Below are 27,896 nucleotides of genomic sequence, written 5' to 3' on the forward strand. Positions count from 1 at the left end.
GACAGCAGGAGAGGGAAAGTCAGATTCATAAAGCCAGGTTTCCATAACTGAATGCAAGTTAAAGGAGTTTGTGATAAAAATGTCATGGACAGAGGTGAATTTGTTACAGACAGGGCAGGCATTCCAGAGGGCACAGGAAAAGAGGAGGCTGGTGCTGGGAAGAAGAGGAATAGTAACCAGATTGTATAGATTGCAGCTGCTGTTGGAGGATAGGGGGTGTCGGGTATGTTGATCAAAGGAAAAAGATGGCAGCCTGGGATTTGGGGAAATGTCTCCAGATGTTAGGAGAAGCAGAAGGGTGAGGGAGGTAATATGGGAGTATGACTTATACGGAGGGACAGGTTCCATTGTCATGGTGGTTTTATTAGTGTGTGGGTTCAGAATTAGCAGGAGTTGATGAGTACAGTAATAAGGTGAAGAAGGGAGTGAGGGTGATATGTATACGTTGTGGGGTGGAGAAGAGGGGTGAAGGAAAGAGAGTTTGAAGAGAGATGATACAACTGTGAGTAGGAGGAGTAGAGAGTGCATGTTACAGAGTGGAGATGAAGCAGACTGGATAAGAACTGAATGAACTGGATGGGGAAAAGGTCATCTGCAGTCTGATTAGTATTTGAAGTTGTCTGTTGTGGTGTCTGGCTTTGTGCATTTGCTGAAGTGCAGAGCCAAAGTGTAATACTTAATCCAAGATCAATACTTTATCCATGATGATAGTTGCCAATGCTTCCCCTGGCTGTGCTGCCTTTAAGGAAGGCCTAAATTTATACTGAGTTGGGTGGGGGAACTGTCAATTAGTCAATTAGGATTGCTTAGCAGAGACACATGGCTAGCAGGGCAAACTTCTCACACCAAAGAAGGACTACAAAAGACAACAAGAGAGCAAGAGAGCAGGAGGGCAGAGTTGTAAAGATTAGGATCAACTCATAAATTTGAGTTAGACAATAAAAGCAAAATAAACACCACAGTAATATGGACCAGAGCAGGGGCGGACTGACCATTTGGAAACTAGGGCACTGCCCGAGGGCCCGGGGTCAGTAGAGGGCCCCATGAGATGCCCCTGGTACCTTTTTCATAGGCTTTTTTGAGTTTGGGCAAGGACACAGGGGCCCCATGATCCCTGATTGCCCGGGGGGCCCCATGAGTTGTCAGTCCACCCCTGGACCAGAGTTAAAGATATTTGAAGCAGTAAGAATGACCAATAAAAACATTGATAGTTATGAATCAGCTACAGTTAGAGGTGGATTTTAAAAGCACTATAGATTACCATATAGCAGTGCAGGGTGAATTAGCATTTATACATGGCAAGGGCGATATTACAGATGGATATTTGCTTGCAGGCATTTATCAATGCTACCCCTGGCTGTGCTGCCCCTGGCTGAGTGCCCCTGCACTGCATGTTGAAATTTGTTTTTTACATATTACAAAATACATGAAAAATATTTTTAAAAATATATTTTTTTAAAATATATTCTTCAGAACTTTTTTAACATGTAAAAAGTCATTTTAACATATATTTCTATATATATTTGTAAATGCATTCCAAAAATGTAGATTTGTATTTTTAAAGACATACAGTATATTTGAAATGTATTTTTAAAAATATATTTAATATATTTTGTAATAAAAACACATTTCAACATATAGTGTGTATATATATATATATATATATATATATATATATATATATATATATATACACATCAGGGCTTAAAATTTCGAGTCTAGACCTACTAGCCAGGCACAAACCTTACTCTCCATCAGTTGCCCCACCCAACCTTGCCCAGGTCTGCCCCCCAACCGCGCCCCCTTATAGCTTAAAAGTAGAAAACATACACGGTGTACATATCTGGACAGTCTGTAACAGGGGCGGACTAACAACTCATGGGGCCCCCGGGCAATAGGGGATTATGGGGCCCCTGTGTCCTTGCCCACACTCAAAGCACACCCAAAAAAGCCTATAAAAGGTACCAGGGGCATTTCATGGGGCCCCCTACTGACTCCGGGCCCTTGGGCAGTGCCCGAGTGCTCAAATGGTCAGTCCGCCCCTGGTCTGTAATAATTACAGACTGTCAGGATATGCACACCATGAATGTTTTCTACTTTTAAGTCATGCATTGTTGTACTGCAGCTCAACCTCACTGAGTCTTTCGATTCTTTTTATCGAAAAATAATTTGTTGCAATAAACATTTATTGTTTTATACCTGTGTACACACTTTTTTTGCCTTTCAAAGTCCCAGGGGGATATTTCCATAGTTGTTGTCTGTTTCAATATTTGGAATGTTGGCAAAAACAGTGTAAATGGTGGAGCATTGTACCCAATTTCCTAGTCTTTGTAATCTCACCAGGCCAGACACAGACAACAGTAAAATACATAAGTTCTAGCACTTTCTCTCTCTATACAAAACTTCAAACAATTGAGTGGTGCTCCATTCTAACTGTGACAAGGAGTAACGACCTGTAGTATGCATGCAAGCAGCTCCCCTTAAGCTGGCCATACACAAGTCATTTTCCCCCAAAGCAGTGGAGAGCGGGCCTCGTGTCCCCAACGGAGGTGAAGAAGAAACCGGAAGTCGGCTTCACAAGAAGGCTTGGAGCGCAGGTGGAATGGAAATCGTTCCCCGGGGCCTGGGGATCGCATTGCAAGCCACCCACTCCATCTGTGCTCGCTACAAAGGGATTTTCCCTCACATGTGGAGAACGGGCGAGTTGAAATTTCAAGCCCTGATATATATATATATATATATATATATATTTATTTATTTATTTATTTTTTAATATATTGTGAAATATATTGAATATGGCCAAAATTGTAGTATTTCAAATATACCGGTGAAACTCCAAAAATTAGAATATCATGCAAAAGTTCTTGCATGAATCCTCTCCAGGCTGCGGTCATCCCTGCTGCTTGTGCACCTTTTTCTTCCACACTTTTCCCTTCCACATAACTTTCTATTAATGTGCTTTGATACAGCACTTTGGGAACATCCAACTTCTTTTGCAATTACCTTTTGAGGCTTTCCCTCCTTATGGAGGGTGTCAGTGATGGTGTCAGGTCAGCAGTCTTTCCCATGATTGTGATTCCTACTGAACCAGACTGAGAGACCATTTAAAGGCTCAGGAACCCTTTGCAGGTGTTATGGCTTAATTATCTGATTAGAGTGGGACACTTTGAGCCGAGAATATTCCACCTTTTCACAATATTCTCATTTTCTGAGATTGTGGATTTGGGGTTTTCATGAGCTGTAAGCCATAATCATCACAATGATGACAAATCACTTGAACTATCTTGCTTTGCATGTAATGAGTCTATCTCATATATTAGTTTCACCTTTTAAGTTGCGTTACTGAAATAAATGAACTTTTGCACCATATTCTAATTTTTCGAGTTTCACCTGTATATTTGAAATACTACAATTTTGGCCATATTCAACATATTTCAAAATATATTAAAAAATAAATATATATATATATATATATATATCAGGGCTTGAAATTTCAACTCGCCCGCTCTCCAAATGTGAGGGAAAATCCCTCTGTGGCGAGCACAGATGGAGCAGGTGGCTTGCAATGCGATCCCCAGGCCCCGAGGATCGATTTCCGTTCCACCTGCGCTCCAAGCCTCCAAGTATGTCAATATATTTGGGAAGAATATTAATTCAAATATATTTTTCTTCCATGTGGGTTTTCTCCGGGTATTCTGGTTTTCTCCCACACTCCAAAGACATGCTAGTAGGTTGATTGGATCCTGTCTAAATTGGCCCTCATATGTGAGTTAGGGACTTTAGATTGTACGCCCCTTGAGGGTTAGGGACCTTAGATTGTACGCCCCTTGAGGGTTAGGGACTGATGGGAATGTACAATATATATGTAAAGCGCTGTGTAAATTGATGGCGCTATATAAGTACCTGAAATAAGTAAATAAAATAAAAATACATCAGTGTTTGCATTGAAAGGTTGACTTTAAAATGGGATCACGCCACAGGAACCGCATGAGATCATAAAAGGGTCTTATCACCCCAGCAGTCGTGATCGGAAGCCCAAATAGGCCTTTTTTTTTTTTTTTGAGTGTTGGAGGAAAATCATCTATGAGATAATTCATTGTATCCGGCCCTGGAGCAATTAGCTTCTTGCGGGCAAGTGAAGTCTTGGTAAGGTGTCTAATTGAGTTGACATGGTGCCAAGACACAATGTGCCATTGACAGGAATTCCCATTTCATTTCCCATTCATCGTAGTGTGGCTTAATTTGTTAATGTGTGCACATTGTGTCATGTTACAGCTCCGAGATAACCAACATCAATGGGGCTCATTAGGAACATTAAATCAAATAAAAGAACAGGATGTTATCATCATTTGCTGGCTAGATCTGAAGGGTCGGTCATGTGGTTAAGTGGTTTTGTGGACAGCCCAGGAGGGCAGCTTTTACGTATTCTGAGACCTGTGTAGGATCAGCGGCCTTTTGGGTTCAACAGAGGGTACATGTAAATGAACTGTTCTATAGAAGGTGATGTCATAAAAGTAAATTTCTGTAACAAAGGTCTTGTGAACCTTTATTCCAAATCACACTAGACACAGGAAGAAATCTTTACAATTTTCCTTTTACCTTGATTGGGTTGAAAACTCGCAGAACGGTGTTGTTTAGTGGCATTTTAAACTAAAAATAAAAACATATTTAAAGTAGAACTCTGGGCAAAACTTTCTTTTCTCATTTTGGATAGGGTAAGGGAGGGTTACAACCCTGGTCAGATGTTTTTTTTTTTCCCACCATCTTTGCCCCATTGGGGAGATTTTCCTTCACTTCCTGTCCCATAGCCAAACAAGAAGTGAGAGGAAATCCCTGTAAATTAACCGCTTCCCGACCACCCTAGAACAGAACTACTGCTACAGGGCGGCAGGGCTACGCAAAATCACGTCTATATACGTGGTTTTGTATTTCCAGGTAGGGGGGCGCATGCCATACCCGCGCTGCCATTGGTGGCTTCAGCTGTCAATCACTGGGTCCAGGTTGGAGATTCCCCACTGGCACCTGGCGAGGAACAGGGGTGGACTGACAACTCATTGGGCCCTGAGGCAATAGGGGATCATGGGGCCCCTGTGTCCTTGCCCAAACTCAAAAAAGCTTATGAAAAAGGTACCAGGGGCATCTCATGGGGCCCCCTACTAACCCCGGGCCCTCGGGAAGTGCCCGAGTTTCCAAATGGTCAGTCCGCCCCTGCCGAGGAACATTGACAGGAGAGAGGTGAACTTCCAACCATCTTAAGCACTATTTGCCCTGGTGCCTAACCTGTGGTTCGGGGGCCGCATGTGTCCCTTTGGCACTTTTTGCGTGGCCCTCAAGGCCACTGCTAATCTGTTTTCCTTTTGCCTTATTATAGTAGTGATTTCTAGCACCCTCATATAATATGTCTCCAGTCTAAGAGACAGTTTGACTGTTTTCTAAAGCATGTGCCCACTTTCCAACAATTCCTATATCATTTTCACAGTCTCTGACTGGTGCACTGCAGCATGTCCTCAGTCTTTGACCATCTCTTGTATCATATCCTCAGTCTCTGACTATCTCCTGTATCATGCCCACAGTCTCTGACCATTTCTTGTATCATGTCCTCAGTCTCTGACCATCTCCTGTATCATTTGCTCAGTCTCTGATCATTTTTTGTATCATTTCCACAGTCTTTGACCATATCTTGTATAATGTCCTCAGTCTCTGACCATCTCCTGTACCACATCTGCAGTCTCTGATCATCTCTTGTATCATGTCCTCAGTCTCTGATCATCTCTTGTATCATGTCCTCAGTCTCTGACCATCTCCTGTACCATGTCTGCAGTCTCTGATCATCTCTTATATCATGTCCACAATCTCTGACCATCTCCTGTATCATGTCCTCATTCTCTGACCATCTCTTTTATCATGTCCACAGTCTCTGACCTTCTCTTGTATCATGTCCATTGTCTCTGACCATTTCCTGTAGTATGTCCTTAGTCTCTGACTATTGTTTGTATTATGTCCTCAATCTCTGACCATCTCTTGTATCATGTCCATAGTCTCTGACTATTTTTGGTATCATCTCCTCATTCTCTGATCATCTCTTGTATCATATCCGCAGTCTCTGACCATCTCTTGTATCATATCCGCAGTCTCTCACCATCTCTTGTATCATGTTCTTATCTTTGATTCTATCCTGTTGTGTCTGCTATCTCTGACACTAAACAATCACTGAATTTTATGGGTGGCCCTTTGATGATATCAGGGGCCACACTTAAGGCCCCCCAAAAAAAGAAAAGTTGACCACAATTGATACAGAGATTTATAAATATAAAACTGTTCATGGCTCTCTGATACACATCTGCCCATCTATGGTCAGGGCTAATTAGGACAGTTTGCCCTTTTGTGTTCCTTTCAACCCGTTGTGCTATTATCTACCTTAATGACATATTTACGCTTTGTATTACAAGTTACCCTCAAGCCATCTGTAAAAGCAATTTTAAAGGCCTAATATTAAAAGCTCAAAGTGAGAAAACATCCGTGCAATGACATTGTCCTTTTCATTGTGTTCCTTTTATCGAATTAAAATAAAGCCATATTAAGTATAATTTGCATTAACATTAAAGGGTGACATGAAGCTGTTTTATGGTGTCCCAGTCATAAGAACACGTTAAAAAGAATACTGTTCTAGGCAATGAAATAAATAGAAAACTCAGCTAGAGAAAATGCTTGTAAAGAAAAGCAAAAAACAGGGCGCACTCTCTTCATGCATTAACATGGTGAAACATAAGTTCATTTAAAAGCATAAAAAGCTTTCCTGGCTCCTCCTTTCTTTTGGGTGCTCTCACAGCAAGTGGTTTGGCCCTGCCCCCTCTCTCCTCATTGGCTGACTGGTTTTGCTTGACAGCAGCAGGAGCCAATGGCTCCCGCTTGCTGTCTCAGCTAATGAGGAAGCAGAGACCCCAGACAGTCACATCGCTGGATCGAGAGGGGGCTTAGGTGAGTATTAGGGGGGGGGGCTGGGGGGATGCTTCACACAGAAGGTTTTTTTCCTTCATACATAGAATGCATGAAGGTAAAAAACCTTCAGCCTTTACAACCACTTTAATGCATACTAAGGTCGGCCATACAAGGGTCAAATTCTGAACAATTATTTAAAAGCATAAAAATTCATACTCACAAGCCAAAGGGAGATAAAAACAGAGAGAAAGAGTCAGTGGTGACGGTCCAAAGTGACGGCAGACCCTTATTGAGGTAGGCTAACGCGTTTCGGGAGACGTACTCCCTTCTTCAAAGATAAGATGTAGGTCTCTGAAGAAGGGAGTACGTCTCCCGAAACGCGTTAGACTACCTCAATAAGGGTCTGCCGTCACTTTGGACCGTCACCACTGACTCTTTATCTCTGTTTTTATCCTCCCTTTGGTTTGTGAGTATGAATTTTATGCTGTAAAATAATTAGATTGAAGAGGTGGGTGAGGGAGCGTAGGGTGGAGGAGGAGGGTGACCGGAGGAGTTGTTACAAAAAAGAAATATCATGAATGGGAATCTTCTTTTCTTTCCAGGTTACAGCTCATGCGCATTTCTTTTTCAATTATATTTCCCACACGATTCTCCCATCATTGATTAGAAATTTGTCCGTTTTTCAAAAAATTTCCAACTTGCCCGATCACTCAAAATTGATGGCCACACGAAAATCAGCCATTGCTGCGGCCCTACTAATGGTTAAGCTTCGAACGATAACTCAAAATTATGATTTTCTGAAAAATTGTTTCGGGAGACGTACTCCCGTCTTCAGAGGCCTACATTTTAACTCTGGAGAAGGGAGTACGTCTCCTGAAATGCGTTAGCCTACCTCAATAAGGGTCTGCCGTCACTTTGGACCGTCACCACTGATTCTTTATCTTTGTTTTTATCTCCCTTTGGTTTGTGAGTATGCATTTTTATGCTTTAAAATAATTAGATTGAAGATGTGGGTGAGGGAGCGTAGGGTGGAGGAGGAGGGTGACCGGAGGAGTTGTTACAAAAAAGAAATATCATGAATGGGAATCTTCTTTTCTTTCCAGGTTACAGCTCATGCGCATTTCTTTTTCAATTATATTTCCCACACGATTCTCCCATCATTGATTAGAAATTTGTCCGTTTTTCAAAAAATATCCAACTTGCCCGATCACTCAAAATTGATGGCCACACGAAAATCAGCCTTTGCTGCGGCTCTACTAATGGTCAAACTTCGAACAATAACTCAAAATTATGATTTTCTGAAAATTTGTTTTGGGAGACGTACTCCCGTCTTAAGAGGCCTACATCTTAGCTCTGGAGAAGGGAGTACATCTCCCGAAACGTGTTAACCTACCTCAATAAGGGTCTGCCGTCACTTTGGACCGTCACCACTGACTCTTTATCTCTGTTTTTATCCTGTGAGTATGCATTTTTATGCTTTTAAATAAACTCGTGTTTCACCACGGTAATGCCCGAAGAGAGTGCAACCCGGTTTTGCTTTTCTTTACCAGTACCAAGATTTCCCGATCTTCTAAGGGCTGCACCTCAATGAATGACAGTTACAGTACCGCTAGTCAGCATGAAGATTTTTTTCTTCTTTTTTTTTTAGAGAAAATGCTTGTTTTATTGTGTATTTGTGTCATTCATTTTCCCAGGTTTTCTTTGGAATTGTGTATAAAGGTAAAACGATTCTAAAGGTTCATTTTTTTTTAAACATGTCTACACCTGCTGTGTGTAGTGGTTGTAGTGGTTTTGCACAGAGCAGCTCTGATCCTCCTCTTCTCGGGTCCCTTGCAGGCTTTCCTGGCTCCTCCTTTCTGTTGGGTGCTCCCACAGCAAGTGGTTTGGCTCCGCCCCCTCTCTCCTCATTGGCTGACTGGTTTTGATTGACAGTAGCCAATGGCTCCCGCTTGCTGTCTCAGCTAATGAGGAAGCAGAGACCCCAGACAGTCACATCGCTGGATCGAGAGGGGGCTTAGGTGAGTATTGGGGAGGGGCTGGGGGGATGCTTCACACAGAAGGTTTTTTACCTTCATGCATAGAATGCATGAAGGTAAAAAACCTTCAGCCTTTACAACCACTTTAATGCATACTAAGGTCGGCCATACAAGGGTCAAATTTTGAACAATTTTTCAGAAAATCATAGTTTTGAGTTATCGTTCGAAGTTCGACCATTAGTAGGGCCACAGCAATGGCTGATTTTCGTGCGGCCATCGATTTTGAGTGATCGGGCATGTTGGAAATTTTTTGAAAAACTGACAAATTTCTACTCAATGATGGGAGAAATATAATCAAAAAAGAAATGCGCATTAGCTGTAACCTGGAAAGAAAAGAAGATTCCCATTCATGATATTTTTTTTTTGTAACATATAAGGTGAAATTGATGGCTTGATTGGTCGAATTTTGAACTCAGTGGTGGCACTATTGGATTACAGAAAGCACACAATTATCAGTTTTTGATCGAAAAATTATTTGGGATCCAACTCACGAATGACCAGCTTAAGTAAGGAAAGATGCAGTGTGTAAGGAGCACAGGTGGTAGGAAGGGCCATACTGTCATTAGTGAAGTGTGTGTAGTGCCCCTCTAGATAGCCAGGGGGAGATAAAGTTCATTTTTCAGTTAGGAGGGCTGAATATCATATTACCTGGGTGTAATAGTTAGTAGGGTCAAATTGCAGTCAGAACTGAGAGGCTCTGCAGGTCAGTTCCCTGATACCTTCCCTTGCTCTAGAATCCTAAAGAAGCAGTGGGTGGAGGTGAGGAGGGATTGGCCTGTACCCTTAGGGGACCCTGGCCAATCCCCAAGCAGAATGCTTGGCATAGGGCCACGGCAGCCCTTAAATGTGACAGAGACTGCTCAACAGCAGGAGCATTTGGGTGGAAGGTGGAGAGAGAAGGCTGAGGTGCAGGAGCCTGGGAGGGCACCCAGTTGGGAAGAGGCTCACCTCTAGGCAGTGGTGCTGGAAAGAAGGAAAGCTCACGACCTCATTGACCCCCAGACCACCTGAGACCACCTGTGCAGCAGGGAAGGACTGGCCCAACAGAAAGCCTGGAAGCACCCAGTTAGGCTCTGCAGGTCAGTTCCCTGATACCTTCCCTTGCTCTAGAATCCTAAAGAAGCAGTGGGTGGAGGTGAGGAGGGATTGGCCTGCACCCTTAAGGGACCCTGGCCAATCCCCAAGCAGAATGCTTGGCATGGGGCCACGACAGCCCTTAAATATGACAGAGACTGCTCAACAGCAGGAGCATTTGGGTGGAAGGTGGAGAGAGAAGTCTGAGGTGCAGGAGCCTGGGAGAGTGCCCAGTTGGGAAGAGGCTCACCTCTAGGCAGTGGTGCTGGAAAGAAAGAAAGCTCAGGATCTCATTGACCCCCAGACCACCCGAGACCACCTGTGCAGCAGGAAAGGACTGGCCCAGCAGAAATCCTGGAAGCAGCCACCAACCCATCAGCTCATAGGCAGAGGACTGAGTGAGTAGACCTACACCCCCTGGGTCAGGTGAGGGGAAAGAGACACTCCTGTGGGAAACTGGATTAGCTTTCTTACCCGGGACTGTTTCACACTGAAGTGCCAGGTACTGGATGCCCTGTCCAGGGATTCCTTCAGATAGATGGATAAGAGGAGGATTATCTGGGGTCTTGGGTGGAACACCAGGAGAGGCTGGCTAGCTCACCATGAAGAGGATGTTTATCTGAAAGAACTTGTAAATACTTCCAGGATGTTGTCCTCAGTTGCAGTTCCCTTGGGCATCCCATACCCCTTACCCCATCCAAGTTATATACCCCTTAATAAAATCCAAACAAAACAAGCTCAAGGACTGGTTACTGTCTCCTGGATGCAAATCTGTGAGGAATGTGTGTTGCCTGGCTGTGCAGGACTATAGGGGGACCCAAATCTTCAGCGACTCCTAAGGGGGTAGTGCTACATGTGTTAGGAAGGAAGTAGAGGGTTTGTTCTGAAACTATGAACATTTAGCATTCATTCCTTCTGAAAACTTTTATGGAGGGCAGGAAACTGCTTAGGCAGTGTATATATGTAGAATGTATAGAAACATACTGTAGATGAGTGACAGCATAAAAAAAATGAGTCTGCCTGTTTTTTGGGGGGTTTAATTGGGGTACTTTTTGTTTTTTTGTGGGGTTTTTTGTTTTGTTTTTTTTTGGGGGGGGGGTGTACTGGGTCATGAACAGTGTTATCCAAATTTTGATCATATGTGTATGACCTTACATACTATAATAAAGAAAGCCTGTGGGCCTAAAACATACTAAACTGCCACTTACAGCACCCAGAAGGTTCTTCCAGGTACCTGCTCTTCAAAGCTGGCCATAGATGGGTAGAAATTCAAACGAAAATTCTTGTGAAAAGAAGGTTCTAAGAAAGTCTGTTTTTCTAATCAATGGTGGGGTTAAATCAACAAATCTATCTCTCAACCCCCCACCTCACCCCCTCAGTCTCTGCCCGAATCACACACCTACTGAGTGACATATCAGACTGGATGTCGCTCCACTGCCTTAAACTGAACCTCTCCAAAACCGAGTTTCTTGTCTTCCCCCCAGCCCGGACCCCACCCCCCATTGACTTCTCCATCACATCCAACAACGCCACCATCAAACCCGCCCCGCAGGTCAGAGTACTGGGTGTCATTCTGGACTCCAACCTATCCTTCCAGCCCCAAGTCCAATCTTTAACAAGCTTGTGCAGACTCCACCTCCGCAACATCGCCAAAATCTGGGCGTTCCTAACCCCAGAAACCACTAAACAGCTCATCCACTCCCTCATCATATCACGACTGGACTACTGCAACTCCCTCCTCACTGGCCTGCCTTGCCGCTGGCTATTCCCGCTTCAGTCCATCCTGAATACAGCTGCCAGACTCATTCACCTTTCCAACCGCTCCATCTCCGCCACCCCCCTCTGCCAATCCCTCCACTGGCATCTGATTGCACAACAGATCAAATTCAAAATCCTAACACTGACGTACAAAGCTGTCCACCATACTGCCCCGAACTACATCACTGACCTAATATCCAAGTACCACCCAACACGCACACTCCGCTCCTCACAAGACCTCCTTCTCTCTAGTTCCCTGGTCTCCTCCACCCATGCCCGCCTCCAGGACTTCTCCAGGGTGTCACCCATCCTCTGGAACTCCCTGCCCCAACCCATCAGATTATCACCTACTCTCCTGCCCTTTAGGCGCACCCTGAAAACCCATCTCTTCAGGGAAGCCTACCCCACCCCCTGCTAACCTGCCGACCTCCTCCACTCTTCCTACCACCCCATCCCCCACAGCTATCTCCTCCTGTGCCACCATCCCCTCCCTCCTAGATTGTAAGCTCGAAAGAGCAGGGCCCTCGATCCCCTCATGTTTTGCATTGTATTGGTATTGTTCTGTCACATGTTCTGTCCCCCTTTGTAATGTACAGCGCTGAGCGAACTATTGGCGCTTTATAAATACTGTATAATAATAATAATAATAATTCATCTTCAACAAGAGTTTAATATTATGACAAGAATAATCGAAGGAGCAGGATGGAAATGTTTTCTCGAACGAACAAATTTCTAACAGTGTATGTGGTTTTCATTTAGTAAAGTTCATTTATTCCAAAATTAAATGTTAAAAGCTAGCAAAAACTTTCGAACTACAAACAAATGTTCTGAGAAGTTTTGTACGAATGTTCCTAAGACTTTTCCTAAGAATTTTCTTCCAAAATTGTATCTATGGCCAGCTTAAAGCAGTTCTTTACCCTGTTTGGAAAAAAATTAAAGTCAGCAGCTGCAAATACTGCTGACTTTGAATACAAAGGCACTTACCTGTCAAGGGACTCAGTGCTGTTCTTACTGTACATGGGCCGGTTCTTTACCAGTCTTTGAGTCCCCAGAATCACCATGTTAACTGTGGGCTAACTCCTTGTGGCTTCACAGCCAGCTACTCATTGTGCATGCAGCAGCTGAACTTCAGTTAGTGAATAGTCCCACAGCTTTCTAGAACCTATGATGTGTCCCAGAAGGTTGCAGGTGGGGGGGGGGGACTTCCGATGGAACCACCTCCTAAGCAATCCAACCAAAAGTGGGATCAGGTACCTGTCAAAAGCAGGTACCCATTCCCCCCACCTGAATAAAAAAGGCCCAAAAGAAGAAAAGGAAGTGGGGAGGAGGGCATAAAACAGAACGTTTTGGGGAACCTCTGATGTGATGGGGGGCCAGTGATGTAATTGGAGGACCTCTGATGTGATGGGGAACCTCTAATGTGATGGAGGGATCCTCAAATATGAAGGGGACCTCCGATGTGATAGGGGTGACTTCTGATGTGATGAGGGACCTTTGAAGTGAAATGGGAACCTCTGATGCAAAGGGGAACCTCTGATGTGATGGTGGGACCTTTGATGTGAAAGGGGGTTCTCTGATGTGATGGGGGTCTTCTGATGTGATGGGGGACCTCTGATGTAATGGGGGACCTTTTATGTGAAAGGGGTTCCTCTGATGTGATGGGGGACCTCTGATGTGAAGGGGAACTCTGATGTTAAGTTATTTTCATCAGGGTGGTTGTGTGTATCTTCCCATGCTTTGGTTTCACATTGATAAGTGGCATTTTACATTTTACACTGGGATGCAGGTTCGGACTGACAACTCATGGGGCCCCCGGGCAATAGAGGATCATGGGGCCCCTGTGTCCTTGCCCAAACTAAAAAAAGCCTATGAAAAAGGTACCAGGGGCATCTCCTGGGGCCCCCTACTGACCCTGGCCCTCGGGCAGTGCCCGAGTTTCCAAATGGTCAGTCCGCCCCTGCTGGGATGGCTCCAGATTTTGCATACTTTTAAAGGGTGCCATAAATGCATAAAAGCTGAAGAAGTTCTGATATAAAATACCCAAATAATGGGGTCCCTCAGAACTTTTTAGTGACACCACACTCCTATATTTATGGTGGTAAAGTGCATATAGAATCCATAAGAATTGCTGCTTGATACCCCTAGTACATGGTAGGGACAATTTTTAGTACTTTAGCGATACAGTTGAGGATTTGCCCACATATCAAATCCATTGATCCAACACTGGGTACTATGTTGTAACCATGTCGCTGGCATAAATGTATTACCCAGGGGCGGACTGACCATTTGGAAACTCTGGCACTGCCCGAGGGCCCGGGGTCAGTAGGGGGCCCCATTAGATGCCCCTGGTACCTTTTTCATAGGCTTTTTAAGTTTGGGCAAGGAAACAGGGGCCCCATGATCCCCTATTGCCCGGGGGCCCCATGAGTTGTCAGTCCACCCCTGGTATTACCGCTGCCCTCAATGACAACAATATGCTTTTTTTCTATTGCGGTGGAAGTGTTAAGTGGAAATTTAGAGTTCATTGGATTACTCAGAGTAAATAATCAATTGCAATGGTATATTTAAAACAAATACAAAAAGGCTGAAGTCTTGAGTCGCTCCCAAACACTTGCTCGGTTGAATGTGCACTCAGTGCTCAATGAGATGCAATTAGTGAAAGGTTTTCTTGACCCATGACCTCTGCATAACTTGTAAGGTTTTCTTAGGAACCAAAGGACATTGCTACACATAGACAAAGGGCAGCATTATTTAAACATCCTGATTAGTTGCACCTCAGGATACGGACACTTGAAAATAAACCATTGGTTGGCAGCCAATTTACTGATAACAAAATAGAACTAAAGTAGAGAATTTGGGCGTAGATATCCCTCTAAAATTACGCTTTCCGAATCAAAATCTGCATGGAGTTTGTATGTTCAGTCTGTTTTTCCATGGATTTCCTGCGGATGATTTAGTTAGCTCCCCGCAACCAAAAAAACATACTGGAAGGATAATTGGTTTCGGAGTAACCTGGCCCTAAACTGTGTATGTCTGTATCATTGCAGCACTAATGACATTAGATTGTAAGCTCTCCTGGGACAGGAACTAAAGTAAATGGTGCTCTGAAGTCTGTGAAGCACTGCGGAATGTTAACGCTACATAAAACCAGGCAGGGTCAAGCATGTTGTTGCTCACACACAGACAGGATCTCTTGATTGGTAAACCTGGTTGATAGTAATAACAACTTTCCTTGGTGAAGACAACTGTGAACAAGATAGATGTCAATGAAGGCAGATAGGGAAAGTGACCCTGCAAATGAAAATCAGCTTCAAGGAAGCTTCAATAAAAAATATTTAATAAAAATAAAAAAGTCGTATTTTAACAGAAGTGCAGGCAGATAGTGGTGTCTGCATGTATTTTTATACAGGATCTGAAAATTCTGATACCCTTGTGGCGGGTGGTGGGCTGCCTTGCATGTGGCCTACAAGAGCGGTTGAGCTGACCCCATACTGGATCTTGCCTGATCTCCCCAATGGGCAGGTGGTGGGTTAAGAGCATCCCCCTGATCCACCCTTCTGGCTGTGCACTTGGTCCCTTCACTCCCAGGGGTTCATGGCGCTGGCCTATCTTTTCCAGGCCCGACAGCCAGGGGACACTGGTAGAACTCACTCACACTCTCTCCATATACTGAGATGCAGGCCAAATGAATGCACTTGCCATAGTGTAGCGCTAATAATACTAACAATTACGTGTTAAAATGCACAAACTCTATATACATCCCCTACATATATATATCCAAGGTGATAAATCAATACATAAATAATAAAATAGTTGTGTCATACGTGAATTCCCTCACGGGGAATATTTAGTGAAAAAAGTAACAAACACACTTCTATTTGCACATTGTGAAACAATATTAGTGAACAAATAATCAATTCAAAAAGTCCAAAATGATATAATAATAGCAATACAATAATTTGTGGTGATCCTCACACTTCACTCTTCATGCAAGAATATATAATGTGCCATATACATGGTACACACGTGCCAATCCTTTACCAGCCAAAATACCCCCTCACCTCCTTCATTAGACCCCACAGGGTCAACGCGCTTTGAGGATCAAGTGATCCTATCAGAATGGGTCCCTCTCAGGCTTTCCCCTCACATCTCCAGCCTCCAACAGGCTAACAGCCAGCTCCTTACAGGATCATGATAAGACACAAGCAGAGACCCTCCATAGTGCAACCAGTTTTTATTGCATCAAATTTAAAACGACAATAAGTATTACACTCACATTTGCCCACGAGTTTTCCAGCTTCTTACCACATGCTATGGGTGTACTGCATGGGTGTACTCAACAGGGTGATCCAATATGGCCCCCACGCCGGAAATTACGTCACCGGAAGCTCCTCCCCATGTACCGACGCGTTGCGCCACGCCCACCTCGTGACTTCCTCATTGATCATTCACTTACTTGGGTATAAGTTTGGTGTCGGCAGCTTTTGAAGGATAGGATTCCATTTAAGCGCAGAAGGTTGTTTTTGGAATTACTTGCGATAGTGTAATTTTTCTTCTTTACCACTTCTTTTCTTTTCTGCACATTCAATATATTTAAGGCACAGCTCATCTAAACAACAAATTCCATCAGTAGCCATATATTTAATAGTGGCTGGCATGGGGGAGATGGATGCACATGGGCTTAGGTCCTTAGACCGCCCTACCTCCACTCTACTTCTGACCCTTGGGGGGCCCAGCAAAGTCCTGCAATGTCCCATGTGTGAGTTCTTGGCCCAACTGCCTTCTTTCCCTTTCCCCTCCCTAAAGGAGGAAGGAAGGACAAGTCTCTCTGTTCTCCTTTCTCCTTCCTGCTTCCAGGCTCAACTGAATTCCTAGCCCCAGTACCACCCATTTATTGGGACTCCCTCTCACTCCCCCCTCCAAAGGAAGACATCTCACCTAAAAGGAAACTCTCACCACTCCACCTGCCTACATTCTAAGCATTCCATTATTAAAGTAGCACTTAAGCTCTCATATCAGATTTTGGACCCAACCCAACTTAAAGGGTCCTTGGCTTGAATCCCAATCATGACACCACCTGCACTGGGTTTGTGTGTTTCCCCTGTGTTTGTGTGGGTTTCCTCTAAGTACTCTGGTTTGTAGGCTGGGCCAGAAAATATGTGTACAATGTTGCATCCCTGGACACCACTAAGAGGCCTCCTGCCTATTCTCATGTTAGTGTTGGCCCTGCTCCCAGAGGGAGCAATAAAATATTCTGTTCCACATTGCCAGCATAGAACCTTATTACAACATTTCACCCTGCATTCTTCCCAACTGAGCTGAGTACCAGTTCTAGTAATAGGCCAAACACAAGGAAGAGACAAATCCAATAGGTGTTCAATGCTTTACTTCAGGAATTGTATGGCAGGTGGATTCTCATAATTCTGGTTGTCAGTACTTTCCCCAGGGTGAGCAAACTTCATCTTGTCCCTACTACTCCAAATACCTGGACCTCTCCAGGCATCCTCCAGCCAGGGAACACCTCACGGTTCCAGGGCAACATAACTGATATTAAAGCCCCAACCATTCCCATGGGTGCCAACCCCACACCATGCCTTTACTCTAGCCCACGTCTCTGCCGGACTCTCTGTATATTCTCACTCTGCACACTTTTTATGACTTACTGGAGGGTGCCTTGTAATGGCCAAGCTGAGAATTGTTCTAACACCCCCTTACAGATTTTCTCTGACTCTCCAAAGTCATGCTGATAGGTTTATTGGCTCACTGGCCCACTAGTAGCTGTTTGGGTGTTTGCTTTCTTCTTACTTCTTTTCTTTTTGATAGGTTAATTGGCTCCGGTCTAAATTGGCCCTAAATTGTTCCATTTCCCAGTTGGGGGTCTCAGTTAGTATTTCCTGATGTAGTAAAGTTGGTATGATGGGAGGGATCCTTTTGCACCCCGGTTGTTTCTCGCCCGTTTTAATAGCTTTGTCACCTGTTGAAAGCAGGCCTCCAGAAGCCGGAAGGACTCCCATTGTCATGTGCTTTGGCACCCAAAGCACTTTATTTTTTGCACTACACATATATATATGTTACTCACTTTCAACTTGTAGGGTGTACGTTCTCGGACATGCCCTGAAAGTCTTGGGGGAACGGGCAAATGGCGTTTTGGTCAGGTTCTCCTGCTGCCATGGGGCTTCTTTTAGGGCAGCTCCACCTAGTATATGGTGGACCTTGCCTCATAGGTTCCCTGACGAATGTGGCCTGGTTTTGGCTAGGTGGAACACGAGTACCCCAGTCTCTGTCAGAAGTCTTGCACCGTTGAAAATCAGGGTCAGGGCCCTTTCTCTTTGGAGGTGGACCATGTGTCCACCCTGTGAACTTTTTTGTGTGCTTCACTTTTGTGTGCTCACTTTTTTATTGTATCTGGTGTTTAGTTTCAAGCGTGCGCACTGCATCACAGAGCTTTAAAAAAAATACCTATAATTTCTATTTTTTATACTAAGTACCAGCATAGAAATTGGTCATAAGCTTTTTTTTTCTTTTGAAAACAACACCTGCGTTCACTATAAACTGCATTCATTATATCTGCTCTACCCGGACCCTGCATTCACTATATCTGCACTCCCCAGACCCCGCATTCACTATATCTGCTCTCCCCGGACCGCGCATTCACTATATCTGCTCTCCCGTACCCCGCATTCACTATATCAGCTCTCCCCAGACCCTGCATTCACTATATCTGCTCTCCCCGTACCCTGCACTCACTATATCTGGTATCCCCGGACCCTGCATTCACTATATCTGCTCTCCCCGGACCCTGCATTCACTATATCTGGTCTCCCCGTACCTCGCATTCACTATATCTGCTCTCCCCGTACCCTGCATTCACTATATCTGCTCTCCCCGTACTCTGCATTCACTATATCTGCTCTCCCTGGACCCTGCATTCTCTATATCTGGTCTCCCCGGACCCTGCATTCACTATATCTGCTCTCCCCATATCCTGCATTCACTATATCTGGTTTCCCCGTACCCCGCATTCACTATATCTGCTCTCCCCGGACTCTGCATTCACTATATCTGGTCTCCCTGGACCCCAAATTCACTATATCTGGTCTCCCCGGACCCTGCATTCACTATATCTGCTCTCCCCGGACCCTGCATTCACTATATCTGCTCTCCCCGGACCCCGCATTCACTATATCTGCTCTTCCAGGACCCTGCATTCACTATATCTGGTCTCCCCGGACCCTGCATTCACTATATCCGGTCTCCCCTGACCCCGCATTTACTATATCCGGTCTCCCCGGACCCTGCATTCACTATATCTGATCTCCCCAGACCCTTCATTTACTATATCCGGTCTCCCCGGACCCTGCATTTACTATATCCGGTCTCCCCGGACCCTGCATTCACTATATCTGGTCTCCCCGGACCCTGCATTCGCTACATCCGGTCTCCTCGGACCCTGCATTCACTATATCTGGTCTCCCGTACCCCGCATTCACTATATCTGCTCTCCCCAGACCCTGCATTCACTATATCTGCTCTCCCCGTACCCTGCACTCACTATATCTGGTCTCCCCGGACCCTGCATTCACTATATCTGCTCTCCCCGTACCCTGCATTCACTATATCTGCTCTCCCCGTACTCTGCATTCACTATATCTGCTCTCGCTGGACCCTGCATTCTCTATATCTGGTCTCCCCGGACCCTGCATTCACTATATCTGCTCTCCCCATACCCTGCATTCACTATATCTGGTCTCCCCGTACCCTGCATTCACTATATCTGCTCTCCCCGGACTCTGCATTCACTATATCTGGTCTCCCTGGACCCCAAATTCACTATATCTGGTCTCCCCGGACCCCGCATTCACTATATCTGCTCTTCCAGGACCCTGCATTCACTATATCTGGTCTCCCCGGACCCTGCATTCACTATATCCGGTCTCCCCTGACCCCGCATTTACTATATCCGGTCTCCCCGGACCCTGCATTCACTATATCTGATCTCCCCAGACCCTTCATTTACTATATCCGGTCTCCCCGGACCCTGCATTTACTATATCCGGTCTCCCCGGACCCTGCATTCACTATATCTGGTCTCCCCGGACCCTGCATTCGCTACATCCGGTCTCCTCGGACCCTGCATTCACTATATCTGGTCTCCCGTACCCCGCATTCACTATATCTGCTCTCCCCAGACCCTGCATTCACTATATCTGCTCTCCCCGTACCCTGCACTCACTATATCTGGTCTCCCCGGACCCTGCATTCACTATATCTGCTCTCCCCGTACTCTGCATTCACTATATCTGCTCTCCCTGGACCCTGCATTCTCTATATCTGGTCTCCCCGGACCCTGCATTCACTATATCTGCTCTCCCCATACCCTGCATTCACTATATCTGGTCTCCCCGTACCCTGCATTCACTATATCTGCTCTCCCCGGACTCTGCATTCACTATATCTGGTCTCCCTGGACCCCAAATTCACTATATCTGGTCTCCCCGGACCCTGCATTCACTATATCTGCTCTCCCCGGACCCCGCATTCACTATATCTGGTCTCCCCGGACCCTGCATTCACTATATCTGCTCTCCCCGGACCCCGCATTCACTATATCTGCTCTCCCAGGACCCTGCATTCACTATATCCGGACTCCCCGGACCCTGCATTCACTATATCCGGTCTCCCCGGACCCTGCATTCACTATATCTGGTCTCCCCGGACCCTGCATTCACTATATCCGCTCTCCCCGGACCCTGCATTTACTATATCCGGTCTCCCCGGACCCTGCATTTACTAAATCCGGTCTCCCCGGACCCTGCATTCACTATATCCGGTCTCCCTGGACCCTGCATTCACTATATCTGGTCTCCCCGGACCCTGTATTCACTATATCTGGTCTCCCCGGACCCTGCATTCGCTACATCCGGTCTCCCCGGACCCTGCATTCACTATATCTGGTCTCCCAGGACCCCGCATTCACTATATCTGGTCTCCCACAGTACACACAACATGGAAAGGCAATTATTTTAGTAAATATGAACTGCTAAATACTTTTTCTCATCAGCAGTATATACCTCACCAACCAATCAGCGTCTGCTGCTCCTCTCTGCCAATCCCTTCATTGGCTTCCACTAACCCAATGTATAAAATTCAAAATACTAACCACAACATACAAAGACATCCACAACACTGCCCCCAACTATATCACCAACTTCATCTGCAGATATTGTCCAAATCGCCCTCTCCGCTCCTCCCAAGACATCTTGCTCTCTTGCTCCCTTGTCACCTCCTCCAAAGCTCACCTCCAGGACTTCTCTAAAGCCTCACCCATCTTCTGGATCTCCCTACCCTAGTATGTCCGGTCAGCCCCCATCCTGTGTGCCTTTTAGGTGATCTTTGAAAACTCACTTATTCAGGGAAGCATACCCCACCTCCGCCTAAGAACTGTACTTGAGTTGCCTCCATCAGATCATCCCCCACAGTTATCACCTTTTGTACTACCTCCCTCTTCCTCTAGATTGTAAGCTCCATGAGCCAGGGCCATTCTATTCCTTCTGCACTGAAATGTATTGTAATTTTACTGTCTCCCTTATATTGTAAAACTGTTGGCGCTATATAAATCCTGTATAATAATAATAAATGGGACAGCACAGTGGCTAAATGGTTAGCACTTCCACCTGGCAGTACTCGGGTCATTGGTTCAAATCCCAATCATGGCACCACGTACCTTGAGTTTGCATGTTCTCCCTGTGCCTGTGTGGGTTTCCTCCAGGTACTCCGGCTTCCTCCCACACTCCAAAGACATGCTGGTAGGTTAATTGGATCCTGTCTAAATTGGCCCTAGTATGTGTATGTATGAATGTGAGTTAGGGACCTTAGATTGTACGCCCCTTGAGGGTTAGGGACTGATGTGAATGTACAATATATATATGTAGAGCTCTGCATAAATTGATGGTGCTATATAAGTACCTGAAATAAATAAATAAATCAATCTTGTGACTTCTATCAGTGTCTGGCCAAGCACTGGTTAAAGCTTGTAGGAGAAGTTTTTATTCTCCTCTGACTGTCCTATGAGGCTGAATAACCCCTGACCCTCTGTGCTGATTGGCCTTGTGCTGATCACATGCACCCTTCACAAGAAAAAAAACTCTCTAGCAATACACACTAAACTAAGCATGTGCGGAGTGACTCCTAGAGCTCTGTACTATCAGCAGGTGGATTGGGGACAGTAGAAGAAGGGGAGGATCAGAGAAGACAGGATCAAACATCTTTTTGTACACAATGAGGAGGATTAACCCTTTAAGGTTCCATAGTATGTATAACAAACATGTTTTACTGCATCTACAGACTGGTTTCACGGTTGTGGGTTTAGTAACACTTTAAGTATATGTATTATCAATACATACACTGGAAAAATAAGACTTTTTTGTTTAACCTGTTGCTGACCGCAGATAGCCAAATGACGGCTTCACTGCGGCCGGCCAGTTCTGGGTGGACGTCATATGACGTCCCCCCAGAACGCGCTCTTGGACACAGCTGATCACGAGATGTGGTAAAAGGCCGATCATACCGGCCTTTTACCACGTGATCAGCGGTGTCCAATGACACGCTGATCACAGGGAAATGCAAGTGCCGGTTCTCGGCTGCACTTTCCTCACGCTGTCAGATCGTGAAGAAAGTACTGCCGAGAACCGGCAGTTGTCAGAGCGGGGATCGGCACCGATCATCAGGGCCACTGATGATCAGTGCCCTGATGATCGGTGCCCAGCAGTGCCACCCACAAGTTCCGCCCACCTGTGCCCAGCAGTGTGCCCACTAGCTCCGCCCACCTGTGCCCAGCAGTGCACCCACCTGTGCCACTCTGCAGTGCCACCTACCTTTGCCCAGAAGTGCCACCTACCTGTGCCCAGCAGTGCCACCCACCTGTGCCCACCCACCTGTGCCCACCAGTGCCACCCACCTGTGCCCACCAGTGCCACCCACCTGTGCCCATCCACCAGTGCAGCCCAGCAGTGCTGCAAGTCAGTGCCGCCAGTCAGTGCCCAGCAGTGATGCCAGTCAGTGCCATCTATCAGTACCCATCATCAGTGTCACCTATCAGTGCCGCCTATCAGTGCTGCATATTAGTGCCGCCTATTCGTGACACCTCATTAGTGCTGCCTATCAGTGCCGCCTATCCGTGCCACCTCATTAGTACTGCCTATCAGTGCCCTTTAGTGCTGCCTATCAGTGCCCATCAGTGCCGCCTATCAGTGCCCATCAGTGCCGCCTCATCAACGCAAATCAGTGAAGGAGAAAAAATACCTGTTTGAAAAATTTTATAATAGAAACAAAGAAACTTTTTTTTTTCACATTTTTTGCACTTTTTTAATTTATAGCGCAAAAAGTAAAGCGCCCAGTGGCAATTAAATACCACCAAAAGAAAGCTCTATTTGTGAGAAAAAAATGATCAAAATTTCATATGGGTACAATGTTGCATGACCGCGCAATTGTCAATCAAAGTGCGGCAGCGCTGAAAGCTGAAAATTGGCCTGGTAAGGAAGGGGGTATAAGTGCCCTGTAGGCAAGTGGTTAAATAGTTATCTTTATTATATGTATATAAAACAAAAAACTTTTGCGCTAGATGCAGGCTATCTGGTGAGTGCACACCCAAAAGGGTGAACGCCATCTTTATTACACATGGTGATCTTTTGGGAATTGGAAGACTCATCTGATGGAAAAGATTTTTTATGAACTTTTAGTTTTTCACATATTTTTGTTTATCACTAATTTATTTATGTACATGCACATATATATATATCATTGTTCTACTGAATCATTTTGAAGGTTCTTTTTTGTTCTTTATTATATATTTTCTTTTCCCCCCCCTTTTTCAGTCTACTGTAGTATTGATTTTGCCCTTTGGCCTTTGCTAGCTGTTTGAAGGACACCTAACGTTCTTTATACATTGTTATTTTCATGCTTGATGTATAACTTATTGTAAATGACCATGAAATTATTATTGAACAAAAAAAAAAAATTGAGTTACAGTGAACGCCGACTTGTTTTCGAGGCAAGGTAAGTGTCGTTTATAGATGCAGGCTATCTGGTGAGTGCACACCCGAAAGGGGGAACGCCATCTTATTGGCACTTGGTGATCTTTTGGGAATTGGAAGATTCATCTGATGGAAAATAATTTTTATGGACTTTTAGTTTTTCACATATTTTTTTTTTGACCACTAACTTATTTATTTATATGCACATATATATTTCATTGCGCTACTGAATCACTTTGAAGGTTCTTTTTGTTGATCATATCTTTATTACATATTTTGGAAGATTCATTTGGTGGAAAAGTTTTTTTTATGGACTTTTATTTTTTCACATATTTTTTCATCATATTTTTTCACCATATCGTTATTATATATTTTCTTTTTTTTTCCCCTTTTTTCAGTCTACTGTAGTATTGATTTTGCCCTTTGGCCTTTGCTAGCTTTTTGAAGGACACCTAACGTTCTTTATACATTGTTATTTTCATGCTTAATGTATAACTTATACATATCTTTATTATATATTTTGGAAGATTCATCTGGTGGAAAAGATTTTTTACGGACTTTTAGGTTTTCGCATTTTTTTTGATCACTAATTTATTTATTTACATGCACATATATATATCATTGCACTACTGAATCACATTGAAGGTTCTTTTTGTTGATTATATCTTTATTATATATTTTCTTTCATGTATAACTTATTGTAAATGACCGTGAAATTATTAATGAACAAAAAAAAAATTTGAGTTACAGCGAACGCCGGCTTGTTTTCGAGGCTAGGTAAGTGTCGTTTATAGATGCCGGATGTCTGGTGAGTGCACACCCGAAATGGGGAACGCCATCTTTATTACACGTGGTGATCTTTTGGGAATTGGAAGATTCATCTGATGGAAAAGAATTTTTATGGACTTTTAGTTTTTCACATTTTTTTTGATCACTAATTTATTTATTTATATGCACATATATATTTCATTGCACTACTGAATCACTTTGAAGGTTCTTTTTGTTGATCATATCTTTATTATATATTTTGGAAGATTCATTTGGTGGAAAAGTTTTTTTTATAGACTTTTAGTTTTTCACATATTTTTTCATAATATCGTTGTTATATATTTTCTTTCCCCCCCCCCCCTTTTTTTCAGTCTACTGTAGCATTGATTTTGCCCTTTGGCCTTTGCTAGCTTTTTGAACGACACCTAACGTTCTTTATACATTGTTATTTTCATGCTTAATGTATAACTTATACATATCTTTATTATATACTTTGGAAGATTCATCTGGTGGAAAAGATTTTTTATGGACTTTTAGTTTTTCACATATTTTTTTTATCACTAATTTATTTATTTACATGCACATATATATTTCATTGCGCTACTGAATCACTTTGAAGGTAAATTTTGTTGATCATATTTTTATTATATATTTTCTTTTTTTTCCCCCCTTTTTTCAGTCTACTATAGTATTGATTTTGCCCTTTGGCCTTTGCTAGCTTTTTGAAGGACACCTAACGTTCTTTATACATTGTTATTTTCATGCTTGATGTATAACTTATTCTAAATGACCGTGAAATTATTATTGAACAAAAAAAAAAATTGATTTACAGTGAACGCCGGCTCGTTTTCGAGGCAAGGTAAGTGTCGTTTATAGATGTAGGCTATCTGGTGAGTGCACACCCGAAAGGGGGAACGCCATCTTTATTACACGTGGTGATCTTTTGGGAATTGGAAGATTCATCTGATGGAAAATATTTTTTATGGACTTTTAGTTTTTCACATTTTTTTTTATCACTAATTTATTTATTTACATGCACATATATATTTCATTGCACTACTGAATCACTTTGAAGGTTCTTTTTGTTGATCATATCTTTATTATATATTTTGGAAGATTCATTTGGTGGAAAAGATTTTTTATGGACTTTTAGTTTATCTCATATTTTTTTTTTATCACTAATTTATTTATTTACATGCACATATATATTTCATTGCACTACTGAATCACATTGAAGGTTCTTTTTGTTGATCATATCTTTATTATATATTTCCTTTAATTTCCCCCTTTTTTCAGTCTACTGTAGTATTGATTTTGCCCTTTGGCCTTTGCTAGCTTTTTGAACGACACCTAAAGTTCTTTATACATTGTTATTTTCATGCTTAATGTATAACTTATACATATCTTTATTATATATTTTGGAAGATTCATCTGGTGGAAAAGATTTTTTATGGACTTTTAGTTTTTCACATATTTTTTTTGATCACTAATTTATTTATTTATATGCATATATATATTTCATTGCACTACTGAATCACATTGAAGGTTCTTTTTGTTGATCATATCTTTATTATATATTTTCTTTCATGTATAACTTATTGTAAATGACCGTGAAATTATTATTGAACAAAAAAAAAAAAGTTGAGTTACAGCGAACGCCGGCTTGTTTTCGAGGCAAGGTAAGTGTCGTTTATAGATGCCGGCTATCTGGTGAGTGCACACCCGAAAGGGGGAACGCCATCTTTATTACACGTGGTGATCTTTTGGGAATTGGAAGATTCATATGATTGAAAATAATTTTTATGGACTTTTAGTTTTTCACATATTTTTTTTGGTCACTAATTTATTTATTTATATGCACATATATATTTCATTGCACTACTGAATCACATTGAAGGTTCTTTTTGTTGATCATATCTTTATTATATATTTTGGAAGATTCATCTGGTGGAAAAGATTTTTTATGGACTTTTAGTTTTTCACATATTTTTTTGATCACTAATTTATTTATTTACATGCACATATATATTTCATTGCACTACTGAATCACATTGAAGGTTCTTTTTGTTGATCATATCTTTATTATATATTTTTTTTAATGTATAACTTATTGTAAATGACCGTGAAATTATTATTGAACAAAAAAAAAAAGTTGAGTTACAGCGAACCCCGGCTTGTTTTCGAGGCAAGGTAAGTGTCGTTTATAACAGGTGTCGTAATTATGAATGACACACAAAGACGATCATCAGTGATCCTTCAAACAGAGCCTGTCACATGGAATTCAGTCCTGGCGGGGAGGAGGGCCTTTCACGGCAGGCATCCCCGTAGTAAATGAGGTTCATGGTGCACCTGCAGATGCAAGCGTCAAGTCATGTCTACAGTATCTTGCCTAAAAACAAAAAAAAAAGAGCCTAACCTTTTCCAACCTGTGACCTTTTCCAGCTAACATAAACTAATTATGTTTCATGGGGGGAAAAAAAGAAAGAAAGATCGAGGTTGCAGCTCTCCGTAGGAGTTGTCATTTGTGCTTTGTTCACGCCGGCCAGATTCGCTCATTGCCCTCGCAAAGCACAAATTTGGCTTCATCAGCTCATAGCCCAGGAAGTTTGATTGACAAAAGAGATACAGATTTATCTGGAATAAAATCTCATTGACCACGGCTATCAGTCCACATTCTACTGCCTATAGCCGCAGCACAAGAGCCTCATTGTTCGGCATCACTTAGCAGCAATTACAGCCCGTCAAAACACTTTTTGTTTTACGACAACGTGTTAATGGGCCCACGGTTGGGTGTGAGAAGTAACCCAAGCCACATGCACAGAAGCAAGGTTAGAGGTTAATTGAGACTCCCTAACACAGTGCATGAGATTTTTGCAACCTTTTGCTGAGACAGAAAATTTAGACAAAAAGAATATAATGTGATACAATTTGTTGGAAGGCAGGAGGGTCAAAATTCCCAGATGCAAAGGAAAAGCGGCCAAGTAAATCAGGACAGACAGGCCACCTGGGCCGGAGCAAGTGCCAAATATAGCTGGAGTCATTTGTCTAGTGTATAGTGTACAAAACAAGTAGGTGGCATGTTAGACCCTTTGTGTGTGTGTGCTGGACGCCAAGGTTAAAAAAAAAAAAAAAAAGAACAAGAAAAACTCTTCTTATGTATGCGTACCCCAAAATTATTTTTTTCCAGGTCTTGTTCAGTTGCCATATTTGCACTTTGCTGTCGCAGGAGTCATTGAAAATGTATAAAATATAAAAATAGTGAAGGTATAAGACCAACAAACTGCGCTAA

The sequence above is a fragment of the Staurois parvus genome, unplaced genomic scaffold (assembly GCF_062004578.1).
Source record: "Staurois parvus isolate SC_StPar_1 unplaced genomic scaffold, SC_StPar_1.0 ptg000248l, whole genome shotgun sequence".
NCBI lineage: Eukaryota > Metazoa > Chordata > Amphibia > Anura > Ranidae > Staurois > Staurois parvus.